At 38.9% G+C, this 20489-nt stretch overlaps 1 protein-coding gene across 5 annotated transcripts in view; it reads right to left on the reverse strand.

Annotated features, from left to right (window-relative positions):
* LOC111933216 (uncharacterized) overlaps window positions 1-20489 on the reverse strand; it is a 211215-nt gene that overhangs the window by 41762 nt on the left and 148964 nt on the right. Inside the window, exons 8-12 of one of the 5 annotated variants that reach the window (XM_086843551.1) lie at window positions 20199-20345; window positions 19484-19658; window positions 13527-13696; window positions 13301-13441; window positions 335-594 (exon numbers count right to left, since the gene is read on the reverse strand). The gene's annotated coding sequence lies outside the window, so the exon portion shown is untranslated. Of the gene's footprint in view, window positions 1-334; window positions 595-9806; window positions 12933-13300; window positions 13457-13526; window positions 13697-19483; window positions 19659-20198; window positions 20346-20489 lie in introns of those variants that run through there. The other 4 variants (XM_086843548.1, XM_086843545.1, XM_086843552.1 and 1 more) reach the window with 4 other exon arrangements.

Genomic DNA, 20489 nt, shown 5'->3' on the forward strand with positions numbered 1-20489 from the left:
CTCATAACATTACATCCTAGGGAAGTGGTCAAGTTCCTATTGTCTGAATTGTATAAACCAGACCGTACAGAGCATCACACTGCACACATGGGGAAAACCCAATATTCACAAGGGACTAAACTTGGCAACCTAAAAGGTGTTTTCTGCCTCTGCTTTTTGTGATATCCTGAAGTGCTTTCCTGCACTAAGGTAGAAATTAGCACTTGGAGGTGAACCTTTCTTCCAGTACAAACAGTGGCTCTAGGTTCCTTCATGCAACTTAACTTCCTTGCCTTAGGTCTGCAAGTGTCAGTTCAATTATCCTTAGTTATTTTATTAGTTATTCCTCTAGTACCTCCGAAAGATCTTCTTTTGTTTGCTGCTCAGTGGAGTGATTTAACAGAGTGAAATCCCATCTCTGAGGCCACCTTTAAGAAACTGGTCTCTCCAAACTATGTGCTGAATGTCACAGCGCTGGTCACCTCTCAGACTGTGTTCTGCCTTCTTTGCCAAATGCTGAAGAATTGGCATGCTTCCATGAGTGGAGACAGGACAGCACTGAGGGGAAGGCATGGGGAGTATGCACATTTGTGTACCACATGGGAATGTAGATGCCTAAGGAAACACAGAGGAGGAGAATGAGCAAAGTCAGGATCCGTAACCAAGCAGTACCTTCTTTCCCCACAGAGCCAGAGTGCAGGAAGAATGCCTCCAGGGTCTCTTGGCTCCACAGCCCCTCTCTGACCAGATGGGTGCTTTCCTCACACATGCAAACCTTCAGGGTTTAGCTGAAGTACTCACCCTGTGACCAGAACAAGGTTAGACCAGAACCATAACTCCTACAATTAGCCCTCACAGCCTTCATTTTATTGTATTAATCACTAATATTTACATTTGTATTTGACTCAAACACTTTTCAGGCTCTTCTCTTCATTTGTACACTAATTTTAGATTTTTCTCTCAAGCAGTTAAGGAGTTTCAGGTGCTGGTGGAAAGAAACAAACCAAAAAGCCAGTGAACATGCCAAGGGGAGAGCAAGGCTAATATCCTGTAGCCTTTATACATCTACTGAGGCTCTGTGTAAATTGTAAGGCCTCTTGTTTTACTGCACACTCTTGGCATAGTTGGAGCAGGAGTCTTGTAATGTCAGCCAAGAGGACCCACACAGTCACCGGAGCCCCAGGAAGAAAAGAATTAACAGCCTTCAAAAGTGGAAAAGTTTTAAAAAGAGATATTTAAAAGGTTTGACTTGCAGCCAAGTGTTAAACAGTAAATACAAGTTTTAAGGGTCTTAACAATTGAGATGAAGTATCATAATTCAGCAGCATGGAACGGGACCTCTTACTGGGAGAAGCTAAAGAAGAAAAATGAACCAGCACAAAAGGAACCCCCTCTAGGGAAGATCTCACACATTTGGGTCTGGAGTCTAGTTAGAGTAGGCCAAAACCTGATACTTTTATCTCCAACCTTTGACCCTGACATCTGGAAACTTAGTTTGAGTCAAACAGAAGGAAGTTTTCTTTTCTATTTCAAATACTTTATAGAAGAAAAACTTTGAGTATCTACAGTCAAGTCTGTTAGTACAAACTACTTCTATTTGTGCACTTGTAGTGAACTCTAAAATATGGAACATTTGTGCAGGAAATGCATGCGTCAGAACTTTTGGGAAAAGAGAGTAACTTGGTGAGACTGGCACATTGTTCGATGCTTGTATGGGATCCAGATAACAGCCCAGATAAACATCTCCAAGGGGGTGCTGAAGAGTATAAAAGGTCCAGTTCCTTTGATGTTCTTAGATGTTCTCATTTAATAGCTATCAGCCCTGGTGCCAGAAATAACAACATGTTTAAACATTCTGTATCAAAACACAAATTAAATTCATTTAGCGTAACCTGTTTCCAAAGTTAATTTTCATCTTTAGCTGGAACACTAAGTGTGATGTAACTCATGTTCTTCCTGGCAGTTATTTTCATTATTATGTTTATTACTCATTTAAGAGACTTTTTTTTTTTTTTTTTTTTGAACCGAGGGATTAATGAATTTAGACTGCACATTATAACATCAAAAGCTTTGGTTTCAAATAAGCCCATCTGAGCTACAGGAGATTTTCTCCCCTTATACGAAGCTAAACAGCAACTTCAAAAACATATCTCAGTTATAGTATTATTTTCTAGTTGAGTGAAGTCATGGGTTTTATGTCAACTTGTTATATTTGCATATAATAAATGACTACTTATTTGTATTGTCCCAGTGACTCCTTTGACTCCTTTAACCCACAATCTGTTCAGAAGTCAGATGCTTTCCACAGATACCAGCTCTCTCCTCAGGAGGATTTCTCATCATGTGAAAGAACAAAAATAATAATAAAGGGACCTCCTTTTCAGGATTCAAACAATTGTCTGAGATCAGATGATCAGAAGGGGGGGAAGACACACACCAGCATTTTAAAATCATGTTGTTCAGGCCAATAAAAATAAAATAGGAAATAAAGAGCACATAAGAGTTAGAAAAACTACTTCTTCCCTAGCATGTTAGTTGTGATCACAAAGCCTTCTGTTTACAAGAGAATTTTTTTTTCACCCAGTATTGATTAACAACAAATTCTTGTAGGATGTGCATACAGAGGTCTCAGAAATCCACTTGACTTTATAAATGAAGGCAGAAATCTGCAGAATTTTCTGTTTAATAGTGCTCTCTAGGATATCTGAAATCCTTCATCAGTTATCTTATTAGAAATAATATAATATTGCTTAGCATGCTGGCTGAATTACTTTAGTTTTACTAATTAATACTAAGTTACTCCATGCAAGACATTTTCCTGATTCTTTTCAGTGATTATATGGAGGTTTGCAGCACTGCTTTTTAAAGAGTAATGTTTGAGTTAAATGTCCTGCCTCTGCTTTTCCCCATATGGGAAAAATACCTCTTACATCAGTAGAAGATACAGGCCTCAGCTAAGGAAATTATTTCTAAAGCATCGCTTTTTTATTGTGCTGAGAATATCACTGTGTTTGAAGGGATTCAGGCAGGAGGAAGCAGCAATACACATCTGCAGTCAAAACCAAGGTACTGTCTCGGAGACTGTTTGAAATTCACTGATATATTTGAAGCAACTGTCAATAAACACCATAAAATACCAATTTTTTTAGAAAAGGCCAGCCAAGTCCTCTTTGGAAGGAAATACATGCAAAATTGTTTCTGGTCTAGAAAAGGTGCCCTTGCAGGGAACATAAGCAGGTGGAAAATCTCTCTGCCATTTTGAACTACAAAATCAGAGGAATTCTGCTCCATATTGTTCTACTCAGGACTGCATGGAACATATTTGCAGTGGCTGAGACTTCCATCATGCTCTCAAAATCACCACCCATATTAGAACATCCTGTAGCTCTGTATGAAATGTTCCTCATGATTTCCTTGGTCTCACCCTGCCCTCCATGATATCTATCTTCATGTGCAGTTGTCCACTGCCCTCTTGCAGCTCCATTTCTCCAGTGTCCAAGCAGGAGAAAGCACACAGTCACTAAAATATGTACTTTGGCAACACAGCCAGAACACCCCAGTTAATATTTACATTATGGAAGAGTAAAAAAGTCTTATCTTTGGGCACATCATCTCAGGTAGCAGACTGCTTCTCTCCTCATATCTTCTGGTCCTCAGAAAAGGCCATCCTGTGGAGACTGCCATCCTTGTGAGTGGATGTGCTCCCAACCAGCAGCCTGTTTCCACAGCTCTGGCTGACATGCCATTTGGCTCATCATTTGTAGGTGACTCAGGCTCTAGGAGGAAGGCCATGCTCTTCAGATTAAAGGTTTTGGTTTAATAAAACAGCACTCACATTTTCCTGGTTGAAACCCAGAGCTGTGGCAGATGATAATTTCCAGATTTACAGATGAGGTTGTAGCTATTGAAGCACCTGTTTGTATTACCTAGATCTCTTCCCAATCTTTACAATGAATTCTTCTCAAGTCTTACATTAGCATGCTCCAGCCACACAGTGCACTAGAAGATTAAAGTCAGGTGGCCTTTTGGTCAGTGGTCCATCTCTCAATATTGTCACACAGGCAATGTGAGTGGCTCAGTTGGCAAAGTTTTATTTTACATGTAAATATTGGAGAGAAAAGAAAAAGTGAATACAGAAATCAAGTCAACCAAGGAGAAAAACACAGAAACAATTTAATGTTTTAGTATGATATTTGATAACTTGATAGAAATTGATAAACTGATATCAATAAACAGATATTTTAGTATGCAGGAAAACTAGAAAATGTAGAGAGATTTAATTATCTTGTTTCTTTGTAGTCCAAAACCAAATAAATAGCAGGAGTGCCAAGGCAGATGTTTTTTTCAGTTTTCTAAATTTTCTTACATCTTAACTCTACAGTACAGCAAGGGACATAGTCTCCTTTTGAAGCCCAAACCTAGCATTAACATTTATGGGAGTCATACACACATCAAAAGAAAAACCTACATTAAGCAATTTATAATCTGAATATTTTTTCTCTGACCAGTGCAATTGCAGGATTCACCTAAATGAAACTGCAAAAATTTCTCATGTTATTTCTGCTGCTGAGTACCTGTATGGTGGGGGAAAGAGAGGAGCTAGAGAGCCAGAATAAGAGAAAGAGAGAGGGGGGGCAGAAAGAGGGTGAGAAGCAGGAGAGGGAAAGAGAGAGAAACACACCCCTGAGATTTGAAACCTATTTAGAACAGTTTCCATTCTTCTTGGTATATTTTCCTTAGCCTTTGAGGGACCCAAAGCATATTGGCATATATTTAGAACTGTATGTAGAAATGTTTCCCTTCTCTACAAGACCTTTTCATTTTTTTCCCCATTTAAGGGACTTGTACATGGCACAAGTTCACAATGTTTAAACCCTTTTTATATAATGTCATGAAGTACTTGTACTCCCTTCCATTTTTTCAGTGTCTTCTGATCCAACAAATTAATGTGTGTTCCCATCACTATTTTGTGATTAAACCCCCTTGATCTTCACATGCACAAAAGGATTCCTAGGTCATACTTCCCTATTCAAGAAGGCTGATTAAAGGAGTCCCTTATTCTGATCCAGTCTATGCCTTTCCAGTTTAATATCTTAGAGAAATAACCACTTCCTTTTCCTTACTTCTTCCTTGGTTATTTTTAATAGATTTTTCCCATACATATTCTCTTTTATCTGATGAGTAAATTTAAATTCAGCAAAAAAAGTAAATTTCAGCTCTTCTTTTAGAGGAGTAAGGTGCTTCTGTGACCATTTAACAAATTTTACAATAAATTCATATTAAATTTGTGCTTGGCCATAGGGACAAAAATCCCTGGTGAGAAACTGTTCAATCCCAGTTTTGGATTAATAAAATCAGTGAATCAGAGATGTTTCAAGAAAATACTCTGGGATTCACAAATAAACGCTTTTCAATTATACCATGTTTCTTTGGCAAACACACTTCAAGACAAGACTTGCAAATCTGAGACCATGATTACATGTGAGTTTTCAGTGCTGCAAGGGACCAACCTTGGTTGTTTTCTCTGTCTGTAAACTCCATCTCACCAGCCCACACTCAGACCACCAGCTGGTACTAGGTTTCTACACATTGACAGTGCTAAACCCCACAATTCTCCATTCCATTTCTCACTATATTGTTTAGTCCCTCAAGAGGGGCTTTATTTCATGAGCTGTAGAGTAAATTAACCCCAACAAAGCATTGGGATGCTGTGGCTGGGGTGATGTGTCTCCTGATTTACAGCTGTCCAGGGCACCTCTACTTTCTCTTTGAATTTGCAACATGGGCCCTATTTTAGACCATAGATTCAGGCAAGAGATCTTTCCTATGAAACATCTTACCTGTTACCACTTATTTTTGGAAAAATGAGACTTGATGCATGGTCATTTGAACATTTTGGTGCTGCAGATGTTTTCTATACCTGTTTCTGGCTGGGAAATATTATTTTTCCATCAAGCTGAAGATGGCAGCTGGGCAAGGTATAGAAAATGAGGTGTTTCCTCAAAGTATGACTGATGTTCTCATGAGGTTTGCTGCTCTCTTAAGAAATAGTGACAAAATATTAACCAGGCTGTCAGACACATATGCAGGGATGTGTTTGCATTACCAAATCACTACATAAAAAGATAAAGATTTCCTTGCCAAAACTTTGCAAAGCCAAGATAAGAAGTTAACATATACGAGCCAATTAATAAAACTACAAAAGTAGTAGTTGGCATACTAGTTGCTGTTTGGGTGCTAGTGATCAGATTCTATGAAATATAAAAGAATTTTACATGTAAGTTAAAACATTTATTACAGGTGCTTAATCATGAAATCCGCTTAATCGGGACATTTCCCAGGGAACCAAATTAAGCCTAATGATACTTAATGGCAAGGACTGCTGCTTAATTGGGGTGGTAATTCCAGTTAATTGGGATTCCTGCAGGTGAGTAAATGGCACTCAAATAGAGATACTGTATCTGGCCCTCATGATGTTCCAGTACTGTTGGTGCTTTGTCTTCCCTCAAACAGCCTCTCCCGCCACTGGATCAGCAAAGCAAAATAACTTCTGTACTTCCATTTTGGTCCTTTCAAACATTGCTTAAAGTTACAATCACTCTCTCTGGGCTGGAAGTACAAGAAGACTACTTTGAAGTCTAGCAAATCTGAATTTGTGGATTTATTTGCATTTCCCCAGGATTTTGGAAAGATCACACTAAACCTCTTGCCTGACCAAGGAGAAGCTTTTTAATAAATCTTCAGACATCATGGAGATGCCACAAAGATATTTGAAAACTATTGGTTGCAACTTCCACTGCAGAGCAGCCTGTCCTAATAAGAAAGCTTTTCTGGCTTATGAGAATCAATATTTTACTACCCAAAACTCCCCTAATATACATCCTTTCTCCAAAACTAAGAAAGAGAAAGTCATGGCACACTGCTCAAGGTTTTATTTTGGTCCCTCACATGCACAGAGCCACACGCTAACATACTTGTATTTTTTTATTTTTTTTTTTACACACTATTAAAATATGTCTAAATATTATTCAGGTTTTTACACAGCACCAGAGACCCTGAAAATGAAAACTGATAATGGCATTCAGGTTATTAGAAAGATCTGTTTTCATCATTACTTCTTAGGTGCTCGTGCTCTCTGGAGGACTGGTACCCAGCACTCGGTGTGCTGCACTGTCGCTCACTGAGTTGGAAGACAGGCAAGTTGCCAGTTCTGAGGTGAGAGAGATGTAGCTGCAGTGTCTGCAGCTGCCTGGGAAGAGACACTATTCTCTGTAGGTCTTTAGAAGCACATCAGAATGGCCTGACTCCAGAGCTACTGCCTCTCACAAAACCACAATAGGCTCTGCAGCTTCTAAGCTGTCTTGGGAATTCTGGGGAGAGAGGAAATCTTGCTTGCTCTAGTCCCTGCAGAACCCAGGCTGCCATTGAGCCAGTCTACATTCCCCAGTGTTCAGACAGGGCTGCCCAGCCCTGCCCAGTCCAGGGCTGCTGACTGGAAGAGGAAGATCCCACCAGTCAACTGAGAGAGGTGGTTGCAAGATCCAGGCTGCTGGAAAACAGCATCCCCAGATGACTTCAGGCTTAATTGAAGCCAGGAGATCCCCAGACAACAGACTGGTTTTTCAGAGTGGCACATCGCCCTTTGTGAGCTAGAGGGGGACTGCTGCAGCTCCAGCAGTGCTGACATGCAAGAAGAACAAGCTATTACCATGAGGCGGGACCCCCACAGCCCCCATTTCATACAAAAATCAGGATTGCACCTCTGTCAGAATCAGCAGCTCCTGACTCCTGGCTCCTGCTGAGATCAAAACCATACCTGATTTTTCCCCCTCCACTTCAAGCAGTGGTTCATTTTCTCAAAACCTTTCACAACAGAGGTGCTCTGAACAGAAAAGAAAACAGTCTGAAAATACTTTGCAGGGCTGATTTTTCTATTAGCACAGTGTACCCAGCCCTAAGGATTAGTATATACTGCTGCTCCCGTGGGTGATCGCCAGCAGGAGCTCCAGTTTGTACAGCTAGGGAGTACCTCTGCACATATTTCCCTGAGCCTCTCTGAACTTCCTTAGTCCCAAACCAACACACAATACCTGATTTTGATTCCCCTTTACAGTGAAGAGCTTCAGAATGAGAAATCAGACTCGGAGAGAAATACTATCCAATAAAAGCACCAAAGTCAGATTTTAGGTGTGATGTGCTTTGTGTTATCAGACATCTATAAGCTGCAGATACATTTGAAGTTCTAACAATCAGCACTTGCAAAAGGAAAACAAGAATGATAACTTCGTAAGTAAAACAATTTGATCTTTGTTCTGGAGCTGTTTAAATGCTGTAGTTACAACACAATTAAATTCTCAGGTGAAATATGACAAAAGATTTTACTTCAGATTTTTTCCCTCACATCACTTCCATTTCACCACAGATAAATTAAAATAAAGGACAATTAAAAATGGCTGGGCCAAAATTAGGAAGAATGTCTGTTTTCTTCAGTACAACACATAAAATCTGTACTGTAACAATTAACCAAGTTCTTCATTTATACCTAGCCATGTGTACTGCATCAAATGAGCAAGAGCACAGTTACAAAATAGTGAATACTCAGGGAAATCTAAATGGAAGCCATTTTTCATGCTGATCTCATGCTTGAATTTACAGATCCTTCACAAAGCTTATCATAAAATATTCACAGAACTAGAAGAATATCAGTGTTAGTAAATTATTCACAGTCAAATGTTAACTTGAAGTAGCAGCTTTTTCTCTTCTTCAGAGCATCCATGCACAGAAAATGAGTTGCTGTGTAAAGCAAAGATCCATCTTACACATGGGACTACCTTTGATGCAGGATTTGACCAACAATATTGCCCTACACTTCCTGTACACTGGCAGAAATCACAGGTTTGCTGCCAAGGTTCCCATTAAAGGGAGAACAGCAGCAGCAGAAATAACATCAATAAACAGCTAGAACAGTGGAAACAGAATGATTTTTCTTTTTGGAATTCCTGCTCAAAATTTTAAAGTGTTTTCTACCAGTTCCTGTAGGTTGCTACTTCCAAGCCAAAAAAAAAAAAAGGATTACTTATCCTTAGGAAATGCAACAAGAACCCATATAGATTGCCAGAACCTACCAGGAATTAGCTGGGGGATTTTAATGGACCCTACAGCAATTTTCACTGTTTAAGGGGAAGAAATTATATGAGTTTAAGTAAGCAAAATGTAAATTATTAATAATCATCATCATCATGAAAAAATTTGAAGTGTCAGAAAAAAATTCTGTAACAGAATATTAATGAGGACAACAAAAGGAAAGGGAGAAAAAAGAAAATAAACAATTATTAGAAAAGCCAAGATTGTTAATATTAGAAATTAGTTATTGCAATGAAATACAAGGGCTCAAAAATGATTGAGTCAGCAGGTGATCAAAAACATAAATGAATATTAAAATAATGAAGGACAATAAGTCAAGGTGAACTAACTGAAAATCAAGCTAGAATGATTTTAAGACATTGGTAATGAAGAAAAGGGGACAGCTCCTCAGCAGGCAGAAATCCACCAGAGCTGTGCTGATTTAGACCAGCTAAAGTGCCATCTATGTGCTGTCAGTAAACAGGAAAAAACTCACCCCTCGCTCACTCCTGGACCCAAAATGGAAGAAAGAAAAGGTGGCAGTCACCCAGATGAACTTCTGCCAGGAGTACAGCATGCTGAAACTTTTCAGACAAATAATTTATTCACTCAGAAAAGCAGTCAGGTCTGCCATACCTATCTGCCAACTTGGACCTAATTCACCAGGCAGCACTGGTCAAAAAAATTAAATCCAGAACACGTGCAACTCTGAAACATTTTATTTCAATGTTTCTGAAAGCATTATTGAGTTTTTCGTACAATGTATTTTAAACTGACAGAAATTAATATCAGAAAGATGTTAAAAATCCATTTCAGGTTGGAAAAATGTTTCACTTGAGCTAAAATAATTTGGGGGAGTTCATTTTGTTCAGAAAATTGAAAATCCATTCTTTTCACAGCTCTGTAGGTTAGACCATTTATGGAGACTCATATTTGCTCTAATCTTAGAAGCATCTCAAATACAATCAAAACCTGTATATTTCCAGTGTGTACAAATGATTACCCTTTAAACAATGCAATATGCATAAATGGAAAACCCTACTCCAACAAAGACATTTGTATTTATTTTAGGAACACAAGTTCTTAAACAAATGAAAGGTTTTGTGATGTGAACCATGAATAAACTTAGCATAAGATACCCCTGCACATGGAGATACTTAGAAATGCAGACAAAATTATTATTGAAAAGTAGCTTGAAAATTATAAAGCGCAAAATTGACATGGTATCACATATGAATTTATGTGAATTTTTTGATTTATTACTTACATCATACCATATAGTAATTCAGTTAAGGAATGTCTTTTCTAATTGGCAACACTACCAGTGGAAGACTTAATTTTATTTAAAGGCTTCAAACAAGAAGGGAATTGAAGCTGACCATGGCTTTCCATAGGTGCTTACCTAAAGATTTTGACAAGCTTCTCCAAAGCACAGTAATAAAGTAATTACCCTAATACAGGGCAAGCATAAGATTCTAAACTGTTTTTCCCTTAGAGTCCCAAGTACAAAGCTGAGCAAGAGACTGGCCACAAAAAGGAGTTTTAGACAGTAAAGAAATGGTGGGAGGATAAAAATATGGACACTAGCTATCCTGAGAGGAAGAGGGCCAGCAGCACAGCATTAGACAAGTGTATCTTCTATGCTCTACGCAGTATTTCTTTCTCTTCTCCAGGCCCTGGTGAGGGTTGAGAGCAATACCATTGACACCCAGAGCTGTAGATCCATAAGAAGCCTGGTGTGACTCACTGGAGAACTTGCCTCCAGTCTCTGACAGCAAGAATCAAGCTCTTCTGTCACTAACACAACCTAAACCCTCAGCTACCACCTGACACACAATCAATTTGCCAGCTCCTTGGTAAAAGTGTGCCAGGTTGTTCTACCAGACACTGCAATATCTCAGATCAAACTTTGCCTTGACTCTGTCACAGCCCCAGGGAAAAGTGTCCCAACAGAGAGGCTAAAGCAGGGAATCAACAAACCTGGACTCTCTTCTCACTGCTAACTACTTTACTATGTGCTCCTGTGCTTTCAACACTGACATGTTTTGTTTTTCAAAAGAAAATTTATTAAACACTTATAAAGAATTCTGGGATTCTCTGAGGGAAATTGTTACAGACATTCAATATTATTAGAAATAGCATGTAGAATAAGCTAAAGCAATCTATCTCAATTTAAGTCAATATACACATTTTTGTATCATCTCCCCAGCATAATCTCCCTGCTAACTGCTGGTAAATGACTGCTTTCTAAGACTGGTTTAAAAAATTGTTCACACAATCAGAACTGCATCATGTGCATTTTAAACAAGACTAGAGCCAGAAGCAAACTCCAATTCCACCCTCCCCTGCCTCACCCAGTGAAGTCCACAGTAATGTACATTTTCAATTACTCTCCATTCAAAATTCAACAATTCAACAAACTGTCATATTAGAAACAATTGTAGCTCGTTGGCAAAACCTAACACTATTATTACACAGAAACTGTCAGCAAAAATAGTGTCATTTCTCATTGAAAGAAATGTTCTTGTAGAGGTTCATCCAGCAGCAATGGATGGTACAATTTAGGCTATATGGTTTCTAAGCAGAGTAAGGTCATTTAAATATAATTTTCAAGCAATCACTATCTCTGCCTCAGAAAATATAGTAGTATCCAATATCTAATTATTATTCTGAAACATTCTACACACCGTATCTTGGAACAACATGAAAACTAACTTCTTTTTTATTCAAACATTGCATAGTTTAATATTATGATAAATCAGACTGAACCAGAATTAATAACTACCAGGTGCAGAATATTATTATACTAATTCATAAAGCACAATCCACATTTTCCAGTATGATGAATTATCTTGCTAATGAGGGCTGCAATATAATAGAGCAGCTAATAGACAGATTCTTTAAAGTCATGTAATATAAGTTACTTCCCACTCAGTTACTTAGTTTAATCAGGTAAAGTACTATTGTATTACATTTCCAAGTTCCTTGGGGAGATAGTGTCTCTTTTGATGGAAAGCAAGGTTACTTTGGAATAACAGATCAGTTTCATCAACTGAGGACATCACCTAAATTGTCTCATGATTTCTACAAGTTTGGGAGCACAACAAGCAATTACTAAAAGCCAGCTGATGGGTGGTAACTTACAGAATCACTGCCTGCACAGCAACTGCTTCTAACTCTACAGTAAACAGAATATAATTTGAGATTATTTCTTAAAAAGAAGGGTAAATTGTGTCTGGTATAGTCTGTTCATAATCACAGAAGGGTTGATCCCCCATTTCTTGTTTACATTGTCATACTGTGAATTCATTTTATTCAAAATGGGAACAAGACAGGGAGGAGATTGGCCAGAATCTCAGAAAGATGAATCCCCTGTCTTGGGCTTTGGGAAAAGCCAAATCACTGTGCTGGGAATGGAACAAATACCACACAATTTAGCACAGTATCGTATATGATCAAAACAAAAATTCTGCCTCCAGACTGTGTGCAAAGTTTGCAACTGGATATGATGGCACTATTCAATATGTGATTGATATTATGTGATGTTATAAATTTGCATATGGAAGGACTACTGGAATTAATGAAACCAAACTGGATAATAGCCAGGGTGCACTGTTGTACACATCACAGCACAGCTCTGTTCCTAAATCAGAGAGAGACTTGATTGTATTTTTCAATTTCCTTGAACCCCAAGCTTCAAGCTACACTGCTGTCTGCTGAAAGACACTTATAGAAATGTTTCCAACAACCCTAACAAATGAAAACCACAATACTCTGCACAGCTCTTTTCTGCTAATGCAGTCCCAGTCACATCTGGTGCTCCTTTTATCCTAAAACAAAGATAAATTCATATGTGAGAACAAAGAGATATCCATGTCATTTGGTGTTATTTTACAAAAGAGAAAAAAAAAGAAAAAACAACAAAACCTTTCTGGTTTTCCCATGTCAGCAATCAAGGCTTTAAATCCATGAAAGGAGATTTGCATTCATTATTTAACCACAAGGCAAGACAATATTTTAAAAAAGCATCCAAGATTGACTAAACTTCCCCTTGAGTCTCCTTTCAGACATATCTTCTGCAACCCCTCACACTACAAACATCCCCCTAGAAAAATGCATCTGCCAGGTTTTAAGACCTCTGCAATGCATCTTATTAGCATATTATTTTCCTAGCCCACCCCCAATCAATAATACTTACCTTTCTCTTACAGCATTTGATATTTCTTAATCCATCCTACTGTGTCTCACTCAGCCTGAAGCTCTGGATGTGTCCTGATTTCAGAGCTTGTCATCCTTGAACATACCTCAGATAATTGTTTGATTCTCTTCCTAAATCCACCTGCAATTTTGGATACTTGCATTACCAAAAAAAAAAAAAAGTTAAGAATTTCTTTAGCTTCAAAACTGCTGTTATTAATTATTACCATGGAAAATGTTATTTAGTGACTTAGGGCCCAATCCCACTGAAGTCAATTGCAGGACTCCCGTCATCTTCAGAGAAACTAGGATCATGTTTTAACTTCCAAAGGCTTAAAAACACCATTAGTGGAGTTTGAATGGACTTTACAGCATAGTTTTGCTTAACTCAGGAATCCTATAAGAGATCAGAACATTCAAATGCTGAACTCTGATGCTGAGACACTTGACATTGGGAGAAAGCTGGAGGTTATTTTACTTCTGCACTCTGGTGTGTGTCAGTACAACTGCTGCAGAGAGTGCTGAAAATAAAACTGCTGCAGGTAACTCCTGATACACAGCTTGGTACAAGGCAGAGTTTCTCATAAACACTGCAAGACAACCTGAGCAATCTAAGAATGAAGGAGGAAATGGGATGGTGGGGTAGAAATTTTTGGCATTACGAGTCTGGAGCAAGACTCTAAATACCTTAAACTTTTGCCTGTTCTGTAGAAACCATCTAAGCAAGGCAATACAACAAAAATGGCATTACTCCCCCACCAAATGAAGAGGGAAATGCTTCATATACAAACATTCAGGGCATATTATAATTGACCTTTGCACCATGAAGATTTAAGCTGTGTTTTGTTCTGGAAAATCATTACTCACATGCTTGTTCAACTGTGTGCACCTCTGTGCCCCACTGAATTCAAATGTGAAGTTAGGTATACATATAATTATGTTTAGTATAATGACTTTAAGTCCCTGGGCCAGGCTGTGTATACATCGTTATCCATTACAAAGTAGATTTTGCAGTAGCAAGTAATGCTGTGATAGTTGTGTGCTGAATTATACAGCTCAGGATAAGGAAAATGACAGAATCATAAATTCTGAGTTGGAAGAGACCCACAAGGATCATCAAGTCCAACTCCTAACCCTGCACAGCACCATCCCCAGGAACCACAGCAGTGCCTGAGAGCATTGTCCAAACACTTCTTGAGCTCTGCCAGGCTGCTGCTGTGACCACTGCCCTGGGGAGCTGTTCCAGTGCCCAGCCACCCTCTGGGGGAAGAACCTTTTCCTGATACCCAACCTAAACCTCCCCTGACACAACCTGAGGCCACTCCCTCGGCTCCTGTCCCTGTCACCACAGAGCAGAGCTCAGTGCCTGCCCCTCCTCTCCCCCTCAGAGGAAGCTGTAACTGCACTGAGCTCTCCCCTCAGTCTCCTCCAGGCTGAACAGACCAAGTGCCCTCAGCCACTCCTCACACGGCTCTCCCTCAAGGTCCTTCACCATTCACAGCCTCCTTTGGACCCTTTCTAAGAGTTCAGTGTCTTTCTTACATTGTGGTGCCCAAAATGCCCCCAGCACTCAAGGTGAGGCTGCTCCAGCTCGGAGCAGAGCGGGACAAGTCCTTCCCTTGTCTGGCTGGTGATGCTGGGCCTCATATATCCCAATAAAGAACATGGATTCTGTTCACATATTATCATTGTTGTTGTGTTTATTTTTCAACTATAAGGACTTTCCATACTAAGTTACTCAATTGCTTAAATTTGCCCTGGGTGAAACATGTGAAACTTCATTTACTTTACAGAAATATTTCATATGGTTTGAATTACATCTGGTGGCTGAACATTTAGATTCCTGTTTGGCAATCAGAGTCACATGTGCTGACATGTAAATTTACAAAGGCTTAAGCCAGAATCTCCTTTTTTGGCAAAAACCAGTATCTGATCCCCTTTCCCACAAACACCAATACTAGTAAAACCCCTCTGAGCTCAGTGGAAACTACCTAAGCCTTATATCACTTAGAATAGCTACCAGCATTGCAGAATTTCAGAGGGTATGTCTACATCAGCATTCTGTTTCAAATACAGAATTTGTTTTTCTACCTCGTCATCCCCATTCACCACATTTTGCCTCATACCGCAGGGCACTCTCAGGCTGCACAATCTGGATGAAACCCAAAGCATCTCCTGTGCACCTGCTGCTAAAGGGCATTCAGCCCATGGGACCTAGACAGGCACTTGAACTGAAATCCACAGCAGTTGTGATGAACATTGAGGCCTTACCTGTACCACTCCACAGATCTGATTTTACTTTCAGAGCTCACCAGAACACTCAGGCATTCATATTTAGTTCCCTATCACATTCATATTCCTCTCTACCATGACTTTTATTGATGTTTCCTCAAAAGGTGAGAGCTGATCAGAGGTACACATTCAGCCTGAACATTCAGCTGTATATGTATTATTTCTTTCATACTTCAATTTCAAACTCCTCTGCAAAGACATAACTGAAAACTGGTGGAAAAGTTCACGAGCACTACAATAGTTTGTGCTAAACTGAACACACCTTCACCCTAAATTTCTGGGGTTTCTTGCTGTTTGACACCTACTATTAATACAAGTACCATTGCAGCCTTTCTACTAGCAGTGTAAACGTTTGGTTGATGATGTCCCTTAAACCTGCAGTTCTGATACCACGATACCTATGAGGAAATCAATGATGTCTGAATCAGAACACCCTTTTCACTTACTACTCTCAATTTTTGTGGCAATTTCCAAAGCCCAATTTGTCTTTTTACTCAGTTTCACTAATCCAAGATGAAGATCTTAAAATCTCCCAAGAGGCCTTTAATTAATGACTGACATGAATACACAAACACTCGCACTCAGACTGAGACTGGAAGTTAACAAATATATCCACAGTCCCCCCGGATTTATTGACAGTCTTTTCTTAAGATGCAGCTTGCTAAGCTGCTGCATTTTTGCCCTCTAAACATTTTGGTTCAAATGTGGACAGAATGCCTCTTCCCTTTTCAAACATTGACATAACTTCATGAAGGAAAATAATTAGGTTTTAGTTCACTTGTTTTCTGTTCTACTTGATAAAGAAGCACATCAAGTACACCCACAGTAAGGACATGTACTCTCCAGTACATTTAGAACTCAAGCTTCAGCTATTAGAATGCTTTTCAGGAAAACCATTCTTCCTGTTCCTTTTCCATGGATATCATCCTAGATATGGAAAGACAGGCCAATGACTCATACAAAAATGGAAGGATAATTTGTATATTTCCCACTGCATGGTAGATGTGAATTCAGTGTGTACAGCCACTCTGCCGCATCATTACACATGCACGTGATGACTTTCTTGACATCTGCATTAGTTGCGTTAACAGAGATGTCAGAGAAATGCATTCTCGTAGAGTGCTGTTGACAGGATCAGAATGTCATTGCAAATGCTTCTCCTTCCTTCCCACGGTTCAGCAAAGCTGTTTGTGTATATAACAAAAAAAAATAATTGATTTATAAGAGATCTCTAATCCCTCTTCTTTACAGAAGCTCACACCAGTAAGCAAGGTAATGAATATTTTAATAGACCATAGTTAGTGTTTGGAACATGCTAGTTATTTACAGGGATCCCACTCAGGAGCACAGTGGGAGCATCACTGCAAATGACAGCCTTCTCCCCCTGGTAGGCTCACCCCAGAACTGCTCTGTGGACTAAGGGGACCCGGTCCCTACTGTGATGCCCAAGAGAGGGACCAAGCTATGTAATACTCACTTCACTGCAGTCACAATTTAGCACACATGAAATACAAAAGTGGATTATAAAGCAGCAGCAAAATTCTACAGAATAAATCTTTATCATCTTATTCAGCATGACCTGAAGAAGCAAAGGGCACTAAGTAAAGGAGGAATAGCTAAAGCAGTGTGGGACCTGCCCTGAAATATAAGCAAATACTGTTACAATAAGTAACACTTAGTGACTAAGCTGGGCAAGGGACGTAAAGAAAGGCTCCAAGATACTGAAAACCTCAGATTTATCCTGTGCCTCCCATTCAGTGGGATATGTAACCCAGCACTTTTCCCTCAGCTTCACAGGTACCACATCAGCTTGGGCTTCTTCAGCTCAGCAGCAGGAAATGAATTTCACAGAAAGAATGTTTCATTTCTCAGAGGCTAAAAATAAAAAGTGGGGGTGTTCTTTTAAAACAAAAAACACAAAAAACAAAACAAAACAAAAAACAAAAAACAACAACAAAAAAAACACCAACAGCAAAAAACACACACACATAAAAAGAAAAAATAAGTGAAAAACCTGTAATTACTTCATAGCAGCTAGTATAAGTAACAATACTGAACAAATTGCAGTGATTACAAAATCCTCTATAAATATGGGTAGCACTATTCTTGACAATAATTAGTGTACAGCATCTTCTCAATAGTATCATGATTAATATTTATTCTGACGTCGTTTTTGTTCTGAGAGATAGGAGGGGAGAAAGGGAAGGGAGACAGCATTCTAAAAGAGCTGAATATGTTTGAGAAGCAGAACCAAAAGAAAAAAAATCTGCTTTATTTTTCTGCTTACTGTCGTTTCCCCTCCCCTCAAAAAGGCAATGCAAATGGTGCTTTACTGGTTTTAAAAGTAAAGACAGAAATTATGTGGAGTTGGGACTGCTGAATTATTCATGAGTTCTGATTGAATGGGATCATTATCTCTGGCCTTACAAGCTAATAAATACTGTCTAATGCCTGGGTACTGTTTTGATCTAATAGTGTCAGAGGAAAAAAAAAAAAAAAAGACAAAAAAAAAAGACTTTTTTGCAAGCTAGAGCCTAAATTAGGGAGGAGCTCCCTGATGAGCTCATTGCAGGAAAACCATGGGGTTTTTTTTTCTGCCATTGACTACAAGGTTCACTTTGCAGTTCTCAGTCTCATTTGCTGCAAAGGCATTTTAACTTGGGCATGAGGTTAAGACGTTGTTCAGTGGTATCTACACAATTACTCATAAATTCTTTTTCCTTTCTTATCTTCAACAGTCTTATCCTTTCCCTCCCTGCCCCCACCACAAGGTTTTCCAGTCTCTTGCACCTTGCAGAAGAAAATATCCAAAACCAGAGTACTTTCAGAGGTAGACAGAGCACAGGAAATGATTATGCTATCTAATCATCTGCCTGTCAGCAGTCAAATAATCTTAAATTGCATTGTTCTGTGATTTATTTCAGGATTGATTGTCCTGAGTCTATACTCACTTGATTTAATATCATAAACTAAACATTTTGTATGGAACCTGAATTAAGGTTCTGCTCAGAGAGCTGTCAAAAAAGAAGAGGAATTTGTTAGAGTACAATACAAAACAATATGTGTTGATAATATTCGAAACAACAATAAGAAAAAATAATGGTTCAAAACCCACGTAAATTAAAATTAAAACCAAGGTATTTCATTGGATATTTTTCCATATGCTTTCTTGAGGATTACTTTAAGAACAAGACTTGTTTCAATAAGAGGAAATAATTAGGATATTATTACAAGTTAAAAAAACCCCTCATAATTAGATAGGGATTAGTAACTTCGTTTTCATATGATTAACACAATAAAACCCATTTTTCCCCAAAGTAATCTGAGGCCTATTAAGCAACATGAGATCATATATCAAGGGACCTTTTAGTAATTCAGCAGTTTGTAACATTTACGCAGACTGAGAATCTTCCACAAAACAGCTGGTTCCTTTCTATCAAAAAACCCACAGTTTTGGGCACATTTATTTCAAGGTCTAACACAATCCTTGGAATCATAATATTTAATTAAAGATTTTTTTTTTTAACACCAGTTAGAACTGTGTGAACAGCTAGGGGGAAAGTGTGAACAGCCTCTCAAATTGTTTATAAGTAACAGAGCTCTCTGCTCTTCTTAGTCTAGCATGGAAGGACCCACCTGACACATCTGGATTTTAAGGACTATCTCCTAATAATTGGCACATTTAAGCTTAAAAATGTCCAGTTTTGTGGTATTTCATTAGTATGATAATGTTAAATTAGCTCCATTATGATAACTAGGCTAAATGTGAAGCAAATTATTGACACATTTACCATTTGCACACAGAGCTCATAAACAATAAGTAATAAAGAACAGATGCAACATAAATTTAGGTTTGTGGGTCTATTCAGTGGAACAATTCTCCAGACATTACCTTTTGAGTTGGCCTTTTAAGTGCTTTTATCTGCAGCAAAATACAAAACTGTCCCTTTTGTTGTTATTAAGTAGGAACGTGTTCACTCAACCCGGCTTTTCCGCATTTTCTGCATACGATGCCAGTCCCTGCAGCCAATGAGACCTTCAGACAGTGGCCATTATCTGTCACACTCCTGGACCAAAATAACAAATAATATGCCTGGAGGTGCTGCATTTTGTGACTGCTAGTTTCCCCGCATGGCATATGCCCAGATAGACTCAGATGAGAGGTGATTGCACAAAACTGTGATTGTGAGATGACTTAGCAGAACCCGTGATGATGTCCTAATGGCCTCCTGCAGAGGGGAACAGGGGTAATTGTTTGTCAGGGGAAGGAACACATCTGTAAGGAGGCATCCTCTGCAAACCAGGCAGCCATGTGGAAAAAAAGAGAGGAAGAATCACAGTGCAGCAAGGCTGCATTCAAGTCTAATAAAATGAATACCAAAGAGGTGAAAATGTAACAAAATTACCGGGTTAAAAAAACTGTTAATGGTGGGCTTTGGGTTAAAAATAAACAAGTCACCTCTAGAGAACATGGTTCTCTTAAAATTATTATTAAATTCTGTGACTCCCAGCAAGGAAAGTTAGTGCATCAAACCTGGGGAATGCAAATGCATTCCCCCACATCAAAAATGGGCACAGAGAGACCCCTCTTCCCTGCATGTTCTCACCTGTAACAAGGTAGCTTGATAGTCACCATCTATTTGCTGCATAATTTTCTTCTTCCAGCTCTTTAATCTTCTATTTAAAATATTTGTTTTTCATGTGATCCCTGCTTAGAAAGCTGAAATCATCCCAACATCCTATCTAGAGCAAAGCTATTGGAATTGAGAAATGAGAAACCATCAGTGTCAACCCAGACAATTAGGGCATCAGTCACATCAGGGGAAACTGGCCTTTAATGTCAACTGGGGCAGAAACAGGTCCTTAGAGTATATTAGGGACCTTATTTTATACTCTTT

Source organism: Cyanistes caeruleus, chromosome 10, assembly GCF_971803275.1.
Source record: "Cyanistes caeruleus chromosome 10, bCyaCae1.hap1.1, whole genome shotgun sequence".
NCBI lineage: Eukaryota > Metazoa > Chordata > Aves > Passeriformes > Paridae > Cyanistes > Cyanistes caeruleus.